A 19,543-nucleotide genomic window follows, 5' to 3' on the forward strand; every position below is an offset into this window, starting at 1 on the left:
ATGGATTGGAGTCAGAGGTTGCAGCTCTTGCTCTTCTCACTCCTCTGTCTCACTGGCAACTCCAAGGCAGTAGGAGGTAAGTAGGATGAACTTTACCCACAGAATTCATCAGCCATCAATCAATCAACCATGTTACGAGGACAGCTAGAAGTACTGATTGAATTAAACTGGATCAAGTTAACAGCTCTGTATCCGGAAACATGGTCCTTCACTTTGTCATGATTTAAGTCTGACCTCTGGTGGGTGTTGATGGAATTATATCCTTTGATACAGCAATCTGGAAAATATTTGTGTGCATGTTTCTTGTGTTCTCAAAGGTATAGCACAGAGCAAATTCTCCTGTGTTAAAAAAAAACACAGTTTTAAAGTTCCTGAACAGTCATTCTGAAAAGTGGGCGGTGAGATTATATTAATTAATTTGCCTTGACTGAGAGCTCTTTGAAACGCCTATGTCAAGTAACTTGGATGCAGTGAAAAGTGATACAGTAAAATCCTCTCAAGAAAATTTGGTAACACAAAAAGCAACTCGAACACCATTGAAATTGCATCAACAATATCATTTAAAAATATATATACAGTTGAAGTCGGAAGTTTACATACACCTTAGCCAGACTTAATGATGGTGTTGGAGTCGTGCCTGGCCGTGCAGTCATGAGTGCACAGGGAGTACAGGAGGGGACTGAGCACGCACCCCCGAGGAGCCCCCGTGTTGGAGATCAGCGTGGCGGATGTCTTGTTTCATGAATTGTTTAGCCAGGATCCAGTTGCAGGGGGAGGTGTTCAGTCCCTTGGTCTTTAGCTTAGTTATGAGCTGTGAGGGCAATATGGTTTTGAACACTGAGCTGTAGTAAATGAATAGCATTCTCACATACAGTTGAAGTCGGAAGATTACATACACCTTAGCCAAATACATTTAAACTCAGTTTTTCACAATTCCTGACATTTAAAGTAAAAATCCCCTGTCTTAGGTCAGTTAGGATCACCACTTTACTTTAAGAATGTGAAATGTCAGAACAATAGAAGAGATAAGGATTTATTTCAGCTTTTATTTCTTTCATCACATTACCCGTGGGTCAGAAGTTTACATACACTCTATTAGTATTTCGTAGCTTTGCCTTTAAATTGTTCAACTATTCAAACGTTTTGGATAGCCTTCCACAAGCTTCCCACAATAAGTTGGGTGAATTTTGACCCATTCCTCCTGACAGAACTGGTGTAACTGAGTCAGGTTTGTAGGCCTCCGTGCTCTCACACGCTTTTTCAGTTCTGCCCAAAAGTTTTCTATAGGACTGAGGTCAGTGCTTTGTGATGACCACTCCAATACCTTGACTTTGTTGACCTTAAGCCATTTTGCCACAACTTTGGAAGTATGCTTGGGGTCATTGTCCATTTGGAAAACCCATTTGCAACCAAGATTTACCTTCCTGACTGATGTCTTGAGATGTTGCTTCAATAAATCCACATAATTTTCCAACCTTATGATGCCATCTATTTTGTGAAGTGCACCAGTCCCTCCTGCAGTAAAGCACCCCTACAAATGATGCTGCCACCCTCGTGCTTCGCGGTTGGGATGGTATTCTTTGGCTTACAAGCCTACCCCTTTTTCCTCCTAACATAACGATGGTCATTATGGCCAAACAGTTCTATTTTTGTTTCATCAGACCAGAGGACATTTCTCCAAAAAAGTACAATCTTTGTCTCCATGTGCAGTTGCAAACTGTAGTCTGGCTTTTTTATGGCGGTTTTGGAGCAGTGGCTTCTTCCTTGCTGAGCGGCCTTTCAGGTTAGGTCGATATAGGACTCATTTTACTGTGGATAAAGTATTTGATACATCAGAAAAGCAGAACTTAATATTTGGTACAGGAACCTTTGTTTGCAATTACAGAGATCATACGTTTCCTGTAGTTCTTGACCTGTATACAGTGGGGCAAAAAAGTATTTAGTCAGCCACCAATTGTGCAAGTTCTCCCACTTAAAAAGATGAGAGTGGGCTGTAATTTTCATCATAGGTACACTTCAACTATGACAGACAAAATGACAAAAAAAATCCAGAAAATCACATTGTAGGATTTGTAATGAATTTATTTGCAAATTATGGTGGAAAATAAGTATTTGGTCACCTACAAACAAGCACGATTTCTGGCTCTCACAGACCTGTAACTTCTTATTTGAGAGGCTCCTCTGTCCTCCACTCGTTACCTGTATTAATGGCACCTGTTTGAACTTGTTATCAGTATAAAAGACACCTGTCCACAACCTCAAACAGTCACACTCCAAACTCCACTATGGCCAAGACCAAAGAACTGTCAAAGGACACCATAAACAAATTTGTAGACCTGCACCAGGCTGGGAAGACTGAATCTGCAATAGGTAAGCAGCTTGGTTTGAAGAAATCAACTGTGGGAGCAATTATTCGGAAATGGAAGACATACAAGACCACTGATAATCTCCCTCGATCTGGGGCTGCACGCAAGATCTCACCCCGTGGGGTCAAATGATCACAAGAACGGTGAGCAAAAATCCCAGACCTAGTGAATGACCTGCAGAGAGTTGGGACCAAAGTAACAAAGCCTACCATCAGTAACACACTACGCCGCCAGGGACTCAAATCCTGCAGTGCCAGACGTGTCCCCCTGCTTAAGCCAGTACATGTCCAGGCCCGTCTGAAGTTTGCTAGAGAGCATTTGGATGATCCAGAAGAAGATTGGGAGAATGTCATATGGTCAGATGAAACCAAAATATAACTTTGTGGTAAAAACTCAACTCGTCGTGTTTGGAGGACAAAGAATACTGAGTTGCATCCAAATAACACCATACCTACTGTGAAGCATGGGGGTGGAAACATCATGCTTTGGGTCTGTTTTTCTGCAAAGGGACCAGGACGACTGATCCGTGTAAAGGAAAGAATGAATGGGGCCATGTATCGTGAGATTTTGAGTGAAAACCTCCTTCCATCAGCAAGGGCATTGAAGATGAAACGTGGCTGGGTCTTTCATCATGACAATGATCCCAAACACACCGCCCGGGCATGAAGGAGTGGCTTCGTAAGAAGCATTTCAAGGTCCCGGAGTGGCCTAGCTACGAGACCATAAACATTCAGTTTGCAGCTGTGCATGTAAAAGTGGACCTAGAACTTTTACTAAAGACACGAGGTGGGAAGGAAAACATCCCATCTCATACAATCGTTGGTGCATCTAAAGTATCTGGCCTAACAAACACTTCACTACCAGAGAAGCTCTACAAAGAAGAAGGACATTGTGACCTCTTGTGGACAAGCCGGGCCTTAGACCGAATGGGACACTAAAGACAACGACCCCGTTTCCGATAGAATGATCATTCGAGTCCAACAGAGATAGACGACGAACAAAGACATCTACACATAAATACATTGCGTTCCTTACCCAAATGAGAGGTGGTTCTTGAGCAAAGTATTATTATCAATTTGAAGGTAGTTTCCAAATGTAGGATAAGTTTGACTCTCTTTGTGTATCCCTCTTTTTATCTACCCCTCCCTCTGCCTATGTGTAACAAGCAGTCATATCTTTTATTTGTCACATACACATGGTTAGCAGATGTTAATGCGAGTGTAGCGAAATGCTTGTGCTTCTAGTTCCGACAATGCAGTAATAACAAGTAATCTAACTAACAATTCCAAAACTACTGTCTTGTACACAGTGTAAGGGGATAAAGAATATGGATGATAGCGGGGTGAACAGGCAGTGGCTCGGGTGGTTGTTGTCATTGATGGTCTTTATGGCCTTCCTGTGACATCAGGGGGTGTAGGTGTCCTGGAGGGCAGGTAGTTTGCCCCCGGTGATGCGTTGTGCAGACCTCACTACCCTCTGGAGAGCCTTACGGTTGTGGGCGGAGCAGTTGCCGTACCAGGCGGTGATACAGCCCAACAGGATGCTCTCGATTGTGCATCTGTAGAAGTTTGTGAGTGCTTTTGGTGACAAGCCGAATTTCTTCAGCCTCCTGAGGTTGAAGAGGCGCTGCTGCGCCTTCTTCACGATGCTGTCTGTGTGGGTGGACCAATACAGTTTGTCTGTGATGTGTACGCCGAGGAACTTAAAACTTACTACCCTCTCCACTACTGTTCCATCGATGTGGATAGGGGGGTGTTCCCTCTTCTGTTTCCTGAAGTCCACAATCATCTCCTTAGTTTTGTTGACGTTGAGTGTGAGGTTATTTTCCTGACACCACACTCCGAGGGCCCTCACCTCCTCCCTGTAGGCCGTCTCGTCGTTGTTGGTAATCAAGCCTACCACTGTTGTGTCGTCCGCAAACTTGATGATTGAGTTGGAGGCGTGCGTGGCCACGCAGTCGTGGGTGAACAGGGAGTACAGGAGAGGGCTCAGAACGCACCCTTGTGGGGCCCCAGTGTTGAGGATCAGCGGGGTGGAGATGTTGTTACCTACCCTCACCACCTGGGGGCGGCCTATCAGGAAGTCCAGGACCCAGTTGCACAGGGCGGGGTCGAGACCCAGGGTCTCGAGCTTGATGACGAGTTTGGAGGGTACTATGGTGTTAAATGCTGAGCTGTAGTCGATGAACAGCATTCTCACATAGGTATTCCTCTTGTCCAGATGGGTTAGGGCAGTGTGCAGTGTGGTTGAGATTGCATCGTCTGTGGACCTATTTGGGCGGTAAGCAAATTGGAGTGGGTCTAGGGTGTCAGGTAGGGTGGTGGTGATATGGTCCTTGACTAGTCTCTCAAAGCACTTCATGATGACGAAGGTGAGTGCTACGGGCGGTAGTCGTTTACCTCAGTTACCTTAGCTTTCTTGGGAACAGGAACAATGGTGGCCCTCTTGAAGCATGTGGGAAAAGCAGACTGGGATAGGGATCAATTGAATATGTCCGTAAACACACCAGCCAGCTGGTCTGCGCATGCTCTGAGGGCGCAGCTGAGGATGCCGTCTGGGCCTGCAGCCTTGCGAAGGTTAACACGTTTAAATGTTTTACTCGGCTGCAGTGAAGGAGAGTCCGCATGTTTTGGTTGCGGGCCGTGTCAGTGGCACTGTATTGTCCTCAAAGCGGGCAACAAAGTTATTTAGTCTCTCTGGGAGCAAGGCATCCTGGTCCGTGACTGGGCTGGTTTTCTTTTTGTAATCCGTGATTGACTGTAAACCCTGCCACATACCTCTTGTGTCTGAGCCGTTGAATTGCGATTGTACTTTGTCTCTATACTGACGCTTAGCTTGTTTGATTGCCTTGCGGATCGAATAGCTACACTGTTTGTATTCGGTCATGTTTCCGGTCACCTTGCCCTGATTAAAAGCAGTGGTTCGTGCTTTCTGTTTCACGCGAATGCTGCCACCAATCCACGGTTTCTGGTTTGGGAATGTTTTAATCGTTGCTATGGGAACGACATCTTCAACGCACGTTCTAATGAACTCGCTCACCGAATCAGCGTATTCGTCAATGTTGTTGTCTGACGCAATCCGAAGACTGCTCCAAGACTGCTTCCACGTGATGGAAGCAGTCTTGGAGCGTGGAATCAGATTGGTCAGACCAGCGTTGAACAGACCTCAGCGAGGGAGCTTCTTGTTTTAGCTTCTGTCTGTAGGCAGTGAGCAACAAAATGGATTCGTGGTCAGCTTTTCCGAAAGGAGGGCAGGGGAGGGCCTTATATGCATCGCGGAAGTTAGAATAGCAATGATGCAAGGTTTTACCAGCCCTGGTTGCGCAATCGATATGCTGATACAATTTAGGGAGTCTTGTTTTCAGATTAGCCTTGTTAAAATCCCCAGCTACAATGAATGCAGCCTCAGGATATATGGATTCCAGTTTGCAAAGAGTCAAATAAAGTTAGTTCAGAGCCATCGATGTGTCTGCTTGGGGGGGAATATATACGGCTGTGATCATAATCGAAGAGAATTCCCTTGGTAGATAATGCGGTCGACATTTGATTGTGAGGAATTCTAAATCAGGTGAACAGAAGGACTTGAGTTCCTGTATGTTGTTGTGACCACACCACGTCTCGTTAACCATAAAGCATACGCCCCCGCCCCTCTTCTTACCAGAAAGATGTTTGTTTCTGTCGGCGCGATGCATGGAGAAACCAGCTGGCTGCACCGACTCCGATAGCGTCTCTCGAGTGAGCCATGTTTCCGTGAAGTAAAGAACGTTACAGTCCCTGATGTCCTTCTGGAATGCTACCCTTGCTCGGATTTCATCAACCTTGTTGTCAAGAGACTGGACATTGGCGAGTAGTATGCTAGGGAGTGGCGCGCGATGTGCCGTCTCCGGAGCGTGACCAGAAGACCGTTTTGTTTGCCTCTTTTACCACGTTGTTGTTTTGGGTCGCAGGCTGGGATCCATTCCGTTGTCCTGGGTGAAAGGCAGAACACAGGATCCGCTCCGGGAAAGTCATATTCTTGGTCGTACTGATGGGGAGTTGACGCTACTCTTATATTCAGTAGGTCTTCTCGACTGTATGTAATGAAACCTAAGATGACCTGGGGTACCAATGTAAGAAATAACACGTAAAAAAAAAAAAAACTGCATAGTTTCCTAGGAACGCGAAGTGAGGCGGCCATCTCTGTCCGCGCCGGAAGTATGCGACATTCAGAATGGGACTGATATGAGGTAATGGTTACTAAGTGACTGTTATCGATATATCATTCATATATATATCTTTGAGTTTATTTCAGGAGATGCTATCTTGTTAAACAACTTCTTCTGTGGTGTCCCAAATTGTTACATGATTATTTTAAATCGAATAACAATTGAACATAGTTTGTTCATTCGATAAATAACAGTCATCACATTAATGATAGTCAAGTCACAACAATATTGAAACAAAAAATGTAATAAAAAAATAATCCTGAAATATAGCATGCCGGGAAATACGATGATGGGCATGGTTTTAGTTCAAAGTGACGTGTATGAGTTTCAGGCCCCTGTATTAGGTTAAAACTATGTCTGCAAACTAAGGTGTTATGAAACATTATTTTTTTATGACAACATATTCACTTCGGATCTCACTTTTTGAAATCCTAAGGAACAAAAATGGATGAATACAATAATAATTTCTCTGTCACTAACAAATACAGTCATGGGTGGTAACTCTACAATTTGCTCGAAAGGCAAGACACTGTGGGAAATATTTGAATAATGCTTTACACTAAATGGTCTGTTAATTTAACACTGTTTTGGTGTCTATACGGGTCCACAGACTCAACAATTTCAGTATTGATTTAACACCATTAGTGTTAATAAAAAAATGAACATTTGTTGTGAAGAGATATATTTTGAAAGGACCCTCTCTGTAAAAACTCTGTCTATGCATACTACATGACACGCATAATAATTGCATACTTTTTTGGTGTGCATCATTTCCCCAATATATTCTGTTCTTTAAGAGGTGGCCTCATTAACCTCTCTGGGATATGTGGGACGGTAGAAAATGCAGAGCGCCAAATTCAAATAAATTCCTATAAAAATCAATCTTTCATGAAATCACACATGTAAGATATCAAATTAAAGCTACACGTGTTGTGAATCCAGCCAACATGTCAGATTTCAAAAAGGCTTTTCGGCAAAAGCAAATGAGGCCATTAGCACCTCCATAAACAAAAGAGAGAAAACATTTCAACGCTGCAGGCGCGACACAAAATGCAGAAATAAAAATATAAATCATGCCTTACCTTTGACGAGCTTCTTCTGTTGGCACTCCAATATGTCCCATAAACATCACAAATTGTCATTTTTTTCGATTAATTCCTTCCATATATATCCAAAATGTCCATTTATTTGGCGCGTTAGATCTGAATGATTTGTCCTCGGGGTTTTGCCTGCTAAATAAGTTCTGTTATACTCACAGACATGATTCAAACAGTTTTAGAAACCATTTATTTGGCGCGTTAGATCCAGAAAAACACCGGTTCCAACTGGCGCAACGTGACTACAAAATATCTCAAAAGTTACCTGTAAACTTTGCCAAAACATTTCAAACTACTTTTGTAATACAACTTTAGGTATTTTTTAAAGTAAATAATCGATCAAATTGAAGACGGGATGATCTGTGTTCAATAGAGGAAGAAAATAAACTGAAGCATGCTTTCTGGTCATGCGCCTCTATCAAACAGTACACATGAAGTGAACCTCGTTCAAGATGGCCGTACTTCTTCATTAAACAAAGTAATAACATCAACCAATTTCTAAAGACTGGTGACATCCAGTGGAAGCGGTAGGAACTGCAAGCCAGTCTGTATTCCCAATGAAAACCCATTGAAAAGAGGGTGACCTAAAAAAAAAAAGAATCTGAATGGTTTGTCCTCGGGGTTTTGCCTGCTACATAAGTTCTGTTATACTCATGATTCAAACAGTTTTAGAAACTTCAGAGTGTTTTCTATCCATATCTACTAATAATATGCATATCATATCTTCTGGGGATGAGTAGCAGGCAGTTGAATATGGGCATGCTTTTCATCCAAAATTCCAAATGCTGCCCCCTATCCTAGAAAAGTTAAATAAGATGGTGGTCCTCAAACAGTTCCTGTACTGCATGTTTATCTTTACTCTATATACTCTTTGTGTGCAGAGCTCTGTGAGGACAAAGGACGAGAGACTGAGTGGGTCTTTTCAGTTTCCGGCGATGCTGCCATGTTGACATCCACCCTGTTGGACCTCAACGTGTCTGACAACCGCAGCATCCCCTATAACATCTCATGGTATTACCTAAGGACTGGGACAGAGCTGACCAGGGAGACAGGAAATATTCTGGTGCGGGGGAAGACACTCTGGATTTTTAACATCACGATGGAAGATGCTGGAGACTATGAGTGTGTTGTGAGGTAGGGGCTATACATTTGTCTGCTGTGTGTGTGTATATGTGTGTGTATATGAGTGTGTGGTGTAAATCTTTCCTGTTACCGTTGATAACAGACTACCCTCTGAGTGCTACAAGAAGGTTGCCTTACTGATTGTGAACCACACCAACCCAGAAGAATGCGGTCGACCAGAAAAGGCCCAACAGGTCTTGACCAAGACAGCCAACTCTGTCCTGAACTGCCCATTGAGTGACCATATCAGGGAAGTAGACAACTACTCCATCCAGTGGTACAAGGTGAGTCCAATGGGGTAAACAGACAGTGCAGTGCAATAGGAGAGTGTTGAGAGGGGACGCCTGACAGCAGGGGCGGACTAGCCATCTGGCCTTTTGAGAAAATGGTGGATGGGCTGGTCCATTTTTAGCCCAATGGAATTGTCTAACTAGTTTTTTTTGTACAAAAATATAATTATCTGGCTAATAATTGGGGCCACAATGACAAAAACTGGCCTTTTGGGGGCCTCAAGGAAAGAAAATGGGCCAATGTCGGGCCTCAAGGGAAAAATGGTCCGGTGAGTCAGAAACGCCCGTGCGGATTTCTGGTCCCAGTCTGCCCTTTCCTGACAGTGCTGGAAAGTCTGTTTGAACTCTTTCTTTTCAGCCATCCAGTCAGTCTCAATGTATGCTTAATTTGTGTTTAAAACTATAGGAATGTAGGGTTATTACTACTAGTGAAAACTTGTGACTACATTTGAGACAATGTTCCAACAGGCACAGTACTGCACATACCCTTTACATTGTTCATTGCTCTCACATATTGTCCTGTATTGAATTGTTCTGAGAGTAGTTCTTCTAAGGTAAGACATTATCAGAACTTATCTGTAATTGAATTGTGTATTAATTTTGTACTATAAGCAATATTCCATTACCACTACCTTTCAGTGTGCATTTCTATTTTAACCCTGTCAGGGCTGTGAACCCATTGTGGAAGATGATCCCTTGTGGAACAGGTTTAGTTATGTCAGTCACAGTACTATGGAGTTACTCCGAGTAGAAGTGGTCACCCTTGAGGATCATGCGTTCTACACCTGCACCATGACCTTTAACTTGGAAGGGTTCAGCAGCAGGATCTCAGAGACCATCAACGGTATGGTGGACGGTGAGTATCGCTGGCACAGCTCATAAAAGTTGTCCCTAACCACAGATCAAGGATCAGATTATTACCATATACCCCCAATCCTTACCACAGCCATTACCAGATACAGTAACTTCAGAAAGTATTCACACACGTTGACTTTTTCCACAACTTGTTGTGTTGCAAAGTGGGATTAAAATTGATTTAATTGTCATTTTTTTTGTCAAGAATCTACATAAGTATTCAACTCCCTGAGTCAATACATGTTAGAATCACCTTTGTTTTGCGATTATAGCTGTGAGTCTATCTGGGTAAGTCTCTAAGAGCTTTCCACACCTGGATTGTGCAACATTTCCCCATTATTCTTTTCAAAATGCTTTAAGCTGTCAAACTGGTTGTTTATCATTGCTTGACAACCATTTTCAGGTCTTGCCATAGATTTTCAAGCAGATTTAATTCTAACCTGTAAATCATTCACTCATGAACATTCACAGTTTTCTTTGTTAGCAACTTCAGTGTAGATTTGGCCTTGTGTTTAAGGTTATTGACCTGCTGAATGGTGAATTCATCTCCTAGTGCCTGTTGGAAAGCAGACGGAACCAGGTTTTACTCCACAATTTTGCCTGTGTTTAGCTGAATTCCGTTTCTTTTTATAATGAAAAACTCCCCAGTCCTTAACGATTACAGGCATACCCATAACATGATGCAGCGACCACTATGCTTGAAAATAGGGAAAGTGGTAGTCAGTAATGTGTTGCATTGGATTTTCCACAAACATAACACTTTGTATTCAGAACAAGAAGTGAATTGCTTTGCCACATGTTTTGCAGTATTATTTTAGTGCCTTGTCGCAATCAGGATGCATGTTTTAGAATATTTTTATTCTGTATAGGCTTCCTTCATGAGCCCTGTCAATCAGGTTAGTATTGTGGAGTAACTACAATGTTGTTGATCCATCCTCAGTTTCTTCCTATCACAACCATTAAACTCTGTAACTTTTTAAAGTCACCATTGGCATCATGGCGAAATCCCTAAGCGGTTTCCTTCCTCTCCGACAACCTGTGTCTTTGCAGTGAGTATAATTAATTTTACTCCTGAACTTATTTCACCATGCTCAAAGGGATATTCAATGCCAGCTTTATTTTTTTACCCATCTACCAATAGTTGCCCTTCTTTGCGAGGCATTGGAAAACCTTCCTGGCCTTTGTGGTTGAATCTATGTTTGAAATGCACTACTCGACTGAGGAACCTGTAACGGCTGTCGTGGGTTGAAGAAGGTGAAGAGGACCAAAGTGCAGTGTAGTACGTGTTCATGATGTATATTTATTTTAACTCAGAACACTACGACCAAAATAACAAAAATAGACCAACACGAAACAGTTCTGTCTGGTGCAGACACAGAGACAGAAAACAACTACCCACAACTCAAGGGCGAAACCAGGCTGCCTAAGTATGGTTCTCAATCAGAGACAACGATTGACAGCTGCCTCTGATTGGGAACCATACCAGGCCAAACACATAGAAATACAAACATAGAACAAAACATAGAATGCCCACCCCAACTCACGCCCTGACCAACGTAAAACAGATACATACAAAAGGAACTAAGGTCAGGACGTGACAGGACCTTACATGTAATTGTACTGTAATGTATGTGTGGGGTACAGACATGAGGTAGTCATTCAAACATCTATTAAAATGTATTATTATTATTATTGCACACGGAGTGAGTCCATGCAACTTATTGTGACTTGTTCAGAAAAATTTTACTCCTGAACTTAGTTATGCTTAGTTCCACTAAAGACATTTCCGCTTTTCATTTTTTGTAACCATTTTGAAAAACATAATTCCACTTTGACATGATGGGGTATTGTGTGTAAGCCTGTGATACAATAATCTAAATGGAATCAATTTTAAATTCAAGCTGTAACACAACAAAATGTGTACAAAGTCAAGGGGTGTGAATACTTTCTGAAGGCATTGTATATGACCCTGAATCAGAGGTTATGATTTCATAGAGGCTGCTTTGAAACTTTGCTCTGTGAGAGCTTAGAAAGGGCAATTTTCAATAGGGTCATGTGACTGCATATTTCTGTCTGTCTATGATGTTTTTGAATCATTGTCATCATTTCAGTGGAGTATTGCCTAGAGCCCAAAGTGGTTGAACATGCCAATGAGATCATCAAAGCAGATTTGGGTGAGTAAGCCACTATAGAACATGTACTGTATATGTGTGTGCGTGAGTTTGTACAGGTCTTTTAATTCACGATGCAAATAAAGAATTCAATGTTTGTCCCCTAGGTTCTTCCTTCAGTAAGATGTGTCGGGTGTTTGTCCCGAGTGTGGGGAATAAACATTGTGCAAATTTGAATTGGATAGCGCGAGAGAACTCAATTTCCAAAATTATCTCAGAGCGCGTCTTTCAGGAATCACAAAGGTAAGTTGAGACAACACAACAGCATCACAATAAGAATTCTACAAATGTGTTGCTTTTCAACAATTTTCATGTAGACTTGATTGTGTGTTTTGGATCATTGTCTTGCTGCATGATCCAGCTGCACCTCAGCTTCAACTCACAGACGGATGGTATGACACTCTCCTGTAGAATTCTCTGATATAGAGCAGAATACATGGTTCCTTGTATTAAGTCAAGTCGTCCAGGTCCTGAAGCATATCCAAACCATCTAAATACCATCACCATGCTTGCCCGTTGGTATTAAATGAAATGCTATTTGTCACGTACCGAATACAACAGTGAAATGCTTACTTACAAGCCATTAACCAACAATGCCGTTTTAAGAAAAACAAGTGTTAAGAAAGTATTTACTAAAATAAACTGATGTAAAAAATAAATTTAAAAAATAAATATTTTAAAGAAGAAAAAAGAAAAATAAGAAAATAATACAAATAATTTCAGTTGGTGTTCAGGAGTCTTATGGCTTGGGGGTAGAAGCTGTTAAGGAGTCTTTTGGACCTAGACTTGGCACTCCGGTACCATTGCCGTGCGGTAGCAGAGAGAACAGTCTATGACTTTGGGCCTTCCTCTGACACTGCCAAGTATATAGGTCCTGGATGGCAGGAAGCTTGGCCCCAGTGATGTACTGGGCTGTATGCACAACCCTCTGCAATGCCTTGCAGTCGGAGGCTGAGCAGTTCCCATACCAGGTGGTGATGCAACCAATCAGGATGCTCTCGATGGTGCAGCTATGAGGTTCTTACTGTGTAATGCAGTGTTTGCTGCATTGTTCTACTGTATAGTATCTAAACTGTTGGTATCGTATCAGGTATACCACTAAGATTAAGATAGGATCCATATCCCTGAATACATAGTGCTTGCTTTGAAACTTCACAACATCAAATCAAATTGTATTTGTCACAAGCTCCTAATACAACAACCTTACCGTGAAATGCTTACTTACAAGCCCTTATAGCCCTTAACCGATCATGCAGTTCAAGAAATAGAGTTATATTTACTAAATCAACTGAAGTAAAAAATGTCATGAAAAGTAACACAATAAAATAACAATAATGAGGCTATATACAGGGGGTACCAGTACTGAGTCAATGTGCAGGGGTACAGGTTAGTCGAGGTCATTTGTACATGTAGGTACAGTAGGAGTAAAGTGACTATACATAGATAATAAACAGAGGGTACCAGCAGTGTAAAAACAAACAGTCATCTTTATTCAATATCGATTAATTATTGCAATAATTAAGACCTGTCAGCCCAATAGTCTTGACTGTTGTGCCCAGCAGCCTACCCTTTACAGACCATGCTGTTCCTTATATGCTTGATACCAAGATTGTTCAGTCATAGCTGGTTCAACCCCTCCCATACAGATTGGGGGGCACCATAAGCCACTTTGGGTTCATCCTGTGGTCATCTCCCTCTGGTGCTGTCTCACAGATGCCAGATTAGAAATACTGAGGCCTTGGTTCTGTTCCTCCGGGCTATCTATATCTCGGTGACACCCACCACATCTGATCTATGGAATGCCAGCTGTAGGTTTTTAAATCACCAAGCCATCACTTAATCAGCTGCCAGCCCGAGCTTCAAAAAGACTCCTCTCAGTTAACTCAGAAAGGGAGAGAGAGAGTTCTAAGAACCTTACTCTATTTCATAAAACAATCATTTGGTGCATAAATATAACAATCTTGTAATTCTGCTACCACAGTTGCCATACCAGGCGGTGATGCAACCGGTCAGGATGCTCTCGCTAGTGCAGCTGTAGAATCTTTTGAGGATCTGGGGACCCATGACAAATCTTTTCAGTCTCCTGAGTTGGAAAAGCTGTTGTCGTGCCCTCTTCATGACTGTCTTGGTGTGTTTGAACCGTGATAGTTTGTTGGTGATGTGGACACCAAGGAACTTGAAATTCTCGAACCGCTCCACTACAGCCCCTTCAATATTAGTGGGGGCCTGTTCGGCCCTCCTTTTCCTGTAGTCCACGATCAGCTCCTTTGTCTTGCTCATATTGAGGGAGAGGTTGCTGTCCTGGCACCACACTGGTCTCTGACCTCCTCTCTATAGGCTATATCATCTGTTGTATCATCAGCAAACTTAATGATGTGTTGGATTGTGTGTAGGTCATTCATCCGGCGCGTCATCCGGCGCCGGATGGTTTGATTGTGTGTAGGTCATTCATCCGGCACCGGAGTGAACAGGCAGTGGCTCAGGTGGTTGCTGTCCTTGATGATCTTTTTGGCCTTCCTGTGACATCAGGTGGTGTAGGTGTCCTGCAGGGCAGGTAGGTGTCCTGGAGGGCAGGTAGTTTGCCTTCCGGTGATGCGTTGTGCAGACCTCACTACCCTCTGGAGAGCCTTACGGTTATGGGCGGAGCAGTTGCCGTACCAGGCGGTGATACAGCCCAACAGGATGCTATCGATTGTGCATCTGTAAAAGTTTGTGAGTGTTTTTGGTGACAAGCCAAATTTCTTCAGCCTCCTGAGGTTGAAGAGGCGCGGCTGCACCTTCTTCACCACGCTGTCTGTGTGGGTGAACCATTTCAGTTTATCCGTGATTGTACAACGAGGAACATAAAACTTTCCACCTTCTCCACTACTGTCCCGTCGATGTGGATATGGGGGCTGCTCCCTCTGCTGTTTCCTGAATGATCATCTCCTTCATTTTGTTGACGTTGAGTGTGAAGTTATTTTCCTGACACCACACTCTGAGGGCCCTCACCTCCTCCCTGTAGGCCGTCTCGTCGTTGTTGGTAATCAAGCCTACCACTGTAGTGTCGTCTGCAAACTTGATGATTGAGTTGGAGGCGTGCATGGCCACGCAGTCGTGGGTGAACAGGGAGTACAGGAGGGGACTAAGCATGCACCCCTGAGGGGCCCCAGTGTTGAGGATCAGCGTGTCAGATGTGTTGTTGCCTACCCTTACCACCTGGGGGCGGCCCATCAGGAAGTCCAGGATCCAGTTGCAGAGGGAGGTGTTTAGTCCCAGGGTCCTTAGCTTAGTAATAAGCTTTGTGGGCACTATAGTGTTGAATGCTGAGCTGTAGTCAATTATCAGCATTCTCATATAGGTGTTCCTTTTGTCCAGGTGGGAAAGGGCAGTGTGGAGTGCAATTGAGATAGCGTCATCTGTGGATCTGTTGAGGTGGTATGCGAATTGGAGTGGGTCTAGGGTTTCCGGGATGATGTTGTTGATGTGAGCCATGACCAGCCTTTCAACGCACTTCACGGGTACCGACGTGAGTGCTACAGGGCGGTAATCATTTAGGCAGGTTGTTCTTCGCTTCCTTGGGCACAGGGACTGTGGTTGTCTGCTTGAAACATGTAGGTATTACAGACTCGGTCAGGGAGAGGTTGAAAATGTTAGTGAATGATGGTAGAAATTAGGCAAAACGGATTTAAGTTTGCCTGCATTAAAGTCCCCGGCCACTAGGAGAGCCGTTTCTGGATTAGCATTTTCTTGTTTGCTTATGGCCTTATACAGCTCGTTGAGTGCGGTCTTAGTGCCAGCATCAGTTTGTGGTGGTAAATAGATGGCTACGAAAAATATAAATGAAGATAGTGTGGTCTACAGCTTATCATGAGGTACTCTACCTCAGGCGAGCAATACCTTAAGACTTCCTTAATATTAGACATCATACACCAGCTGTTATTGACAAATTGACACACACCACCACCCCTCGTCTTACCGGACGTAGCTGTTCTGTCCTGCGGATGTACGGAAAACCCGGCTTACTGAATATTATCCTTGTTGTCGTCCATCTACGACTCGGTGAAACATAAGATATTACAGTTTTTAATGTACCGTTGGTAGGATAGTCTCGAATGGAGCTCATCCAGATTATTCTCCAGTGATTGCATGTTGGCCAAAATAATGGATAGTAGAGGCAGGTTACTCACTCGCTGACGAATTCTCACAAGGCACCCTGATCTCCATCCCCTGTACCGCGGTCTTTTCTTCACACGAATGACGGGGATTTGGGCCTGGTCTCGGAGAAACAGTATATCCTTTGCAGAAGAATTATTAAAGTAAAAATCTTTGTCTAGTTCGAGGTGAGTAATCGCTCTTCTGATATCCAGAAGCACTTTTTGTTCATAAGAGACCAATGTACACAATAAGTTACAAACAATGCAAAAAAACACACAAAGTAGCACAGTTGGATAGGAGCCCATAAAACGGCAGCCATCCCCTCCGGCACCAATAACAGTATAGGTTATCTTAACTGTGGCCATGATGGTTTGATTGTGTGTTCACAAGGGGGAACTTGTCTGTCTTCTCTCCCTCTCTTCCCCTCCCCCTAAACCAGGGAGTGGAGAGAAGAGGAGGGTGTATAGTTGGAGCGTAATTTGAATTTCTTGACGGTGGAAGAGGAAGACTTTTCCATCCATTACACGTGTAAGGTTTCCAGCGACAGAGGCAGTCCTTCTGCCTCCTTCACACTACAGCCTACAGGTAACACAACACTTTCTGGAAGATAACATAAAAATGTTTCAAAAGAGATCACACACATATTATCCTATCTCTTTACCCTTGTTTTGATAGCGAAATATAACATCTGCAACCTCACCACTTGAACAAAAATGGTTGAAGAATAAAGCCAGTCAGTTTGACATTATGTATTTTAAATGCTATCTCCACTCTTTTTTTCTGTACAGATCCAAACTATCTGTTCCCTATTGGGGTACTACACCTGGAATTTTTTTCCAAAGGTTTTGAAAGAGTTCTCACATATGCTGAGCACTTGTTGGCTGCTTTTCCTTCACTCTGCTGTCCAACTCATCTCAAAACATCTCAATTGGGTTGAGGTCGGGTGATTGTGGAGGCCAAGTCATCTGATGCAGAACTCCATCCCTCTCCTTCTTGGTCAAATAGCCATTACACAGCCTGGAGGTGTGCTGGGTCATTGTCCTGTTGAAAAACAAATGATAGTCCCACTAAGTGCATCCAGATGGGATGGCGTATCGCTGCAGAGTGCTATGGTAGCAATGCTGTTTAAGTGTACCTTTGAATTCTAAATAAATCACTGACAGTGTGTCATGGAAATTTAGTACTGAGAGAGATTTGGTAATTTCTTCAGCCAATCATCTTTATTTAATATTGCTTAATTATTGCAATAATGAGGCTGGTCGACCCCACACCCTTGAGTGTTGGACCAAGTAACCTAACCTTTACACAAATGCAGAGTACTGTATATAGCTGGCACTAACAATGCTCAGTCATGGTTGGTTCAACCCCCCTCATGCAGACCAAGGAGCATCATAAGTCACTCTCGGTTCATCCTGTCATCTGCATGTGGGTTATTACTGCATGGTCGGAACTAGAACCACAAGCATTTTGCTACACTCGCATTAACATCTGCTAACCATGTGTACAGTTAGAGGTTTACATGCACTTAGTTTGGAGTCATTAAAACTCGTTTTTCAACCACTCCACAAATTTCTTGTGAACAAACTATAGTTTTGGCAAGTCGGTTAGGACATCTACTTTGTGCATGACACAAGTCATTTTTCCAACAATTGTTTACAGACAGATTATTTCACTTAGAATTCACTGTATCACAATTCCAGTGGGTCAGAAGTTTACATACACTAAGTTGACTGTGCCTTTAAACAGCTTGGAAAATTCCAGAAAATTATGTTATGGCGTTAGAAGCTTCTGATAGGCTAATTGACATAATTTGAGTCAATTGAAGGTGTACCTGTGGATGTATTTCAAGGCCTACCTTCAAACTCAGTGCCTCTTTGCTTGACATCATGGGAAAATCCAAAGGAAAAAGCCAAAACCTCAGAAAATAAATGTTAGTCCTCCACAATTCTGGTCCAATCCCTGAAGGTACCATATTCATCTGTACAAATAATAGTATGCAAGTATAAACACCATGGGACCACTCAACCGTCATACCTCGCAGGAAGGAGACGCGTTCTGTCTCCTAGAGAAGAATGTACTTTGGTGCGAAACGTGCAAATTAATCTCAGAACAACAGCAAAGGACCTTGAGGAAACAGGTACAAAAGTATCTATATCCACAGTAAAACAAGTCCTATATCGACATAACCTGTAAGGCCGCTCAGCAAGGAAGAAGCCACTGCTTCAAAACCGCCATAAAAAAGCCAGACTACGGTTTGCAACTGCACATGGGGACAAAGATCATACTTTTTGGAGAAATGTCCTCTGGTCTGATGAACAAAAATAGAATTGCTTGGCCATAATGATCATCGTTACATTTGGAGGAAAAAGGGGGAGGCTTGCAATCCAAAGAACACCATCCCAAACGTGAAGCACGGGGGTGGCAGCATCATGTTGTTGGGGTGCTTTGCTGCACGAGGGACCGGTGCACTTCACAAAATAGATGACATCATGAGGTAAGAAAATTATGTGGATTTATTGAAGCAACATCTCAAGACATCAGTCAGGAAGTTAAAGCTTGGTCGCAAATGGGTCTTCCAAATGGACAATGACCCCAAGCATACTTCCAATGTTGTGGCAAAATGGCTTAAGGACAACAAAGTCAAGGTATTGGAGTGGCCATCACAAAGCCCTGACCTCAATCCTACAGAAAATTTGTGGGCAGAACTGAAAAAGTATGTGCGAGCAAGGAGGCCTACAAACCTGACTCAGTTACACCAGCTCTGTCAGGAGGAATGGGCCAAAATTCACCCAACTTATTGTGGGAAGCTTGTGGAAGACAACCTGAAATGTTTGACCCAAGTTAAACAATTTAAAGGCAATGCTACCAAATACTAATTGAGTGTATGTAAACATCTGACCCACTGGGAATGTGATGAAAGAAATAAAAGCTGAACTAAATCATTCTCTCTACTATTATTCTGACATTTCACATTCTTAAAATAAAGTGGTGATCCTAACTGACCTAAGACAGGGAATGGATTGGATAACATAAAAACAGACACTAACAGGACAGAAACATCCTCCTATTTGTTAAGTATTAATTGGTAACTATTCATATCAAACAAATCAGGTACAGTGCCTTGCGAAAGTATTCGGCCCCCTTGAACTTTGCGACCTTTTGCCACATTTCAGGCTTCAAACATAAAGATATAAAACTGTATTTTTTTGTGAAGAATCAACAACAAGTGGGACACAATCATGAAGTGGAACGACATTTATTGGATATTTCAAACCTTTTTAAAAAAATCAAAAACTGAAAA

At 42.8% G+C, this 19,543-nt stretch overlaps 1 pseudogene; it reads left to right on the plus strand.

Moving 5' to 3' along the window:
- LOC139380119 (interleukin-1 receptor type 2-like) overlaps positions 1 to 19,543 on the plus strand; it is a 22,386-nt pseudogene continuing 2,843 nt past the window's right edge.

Source organism: Oncorhynchus clarkii, chromosome 22 (genome assembly GCF_045791955.1).
Source record: "Oncorhynchus clarkii lewisi isolate Uvic-CL-2024 chromosome 22, UVic_Ocla_1.0, whole genome shotgun sequence".
In the NCBI taxonomy this organism is placed as follows: domain Eukaryota; kingdom Metazoa; phylum Chordata; class Actinopteri; order Salmoniformes; family Salmonidae; genus Oncorhynchus; species Oncorhynchus clarkii.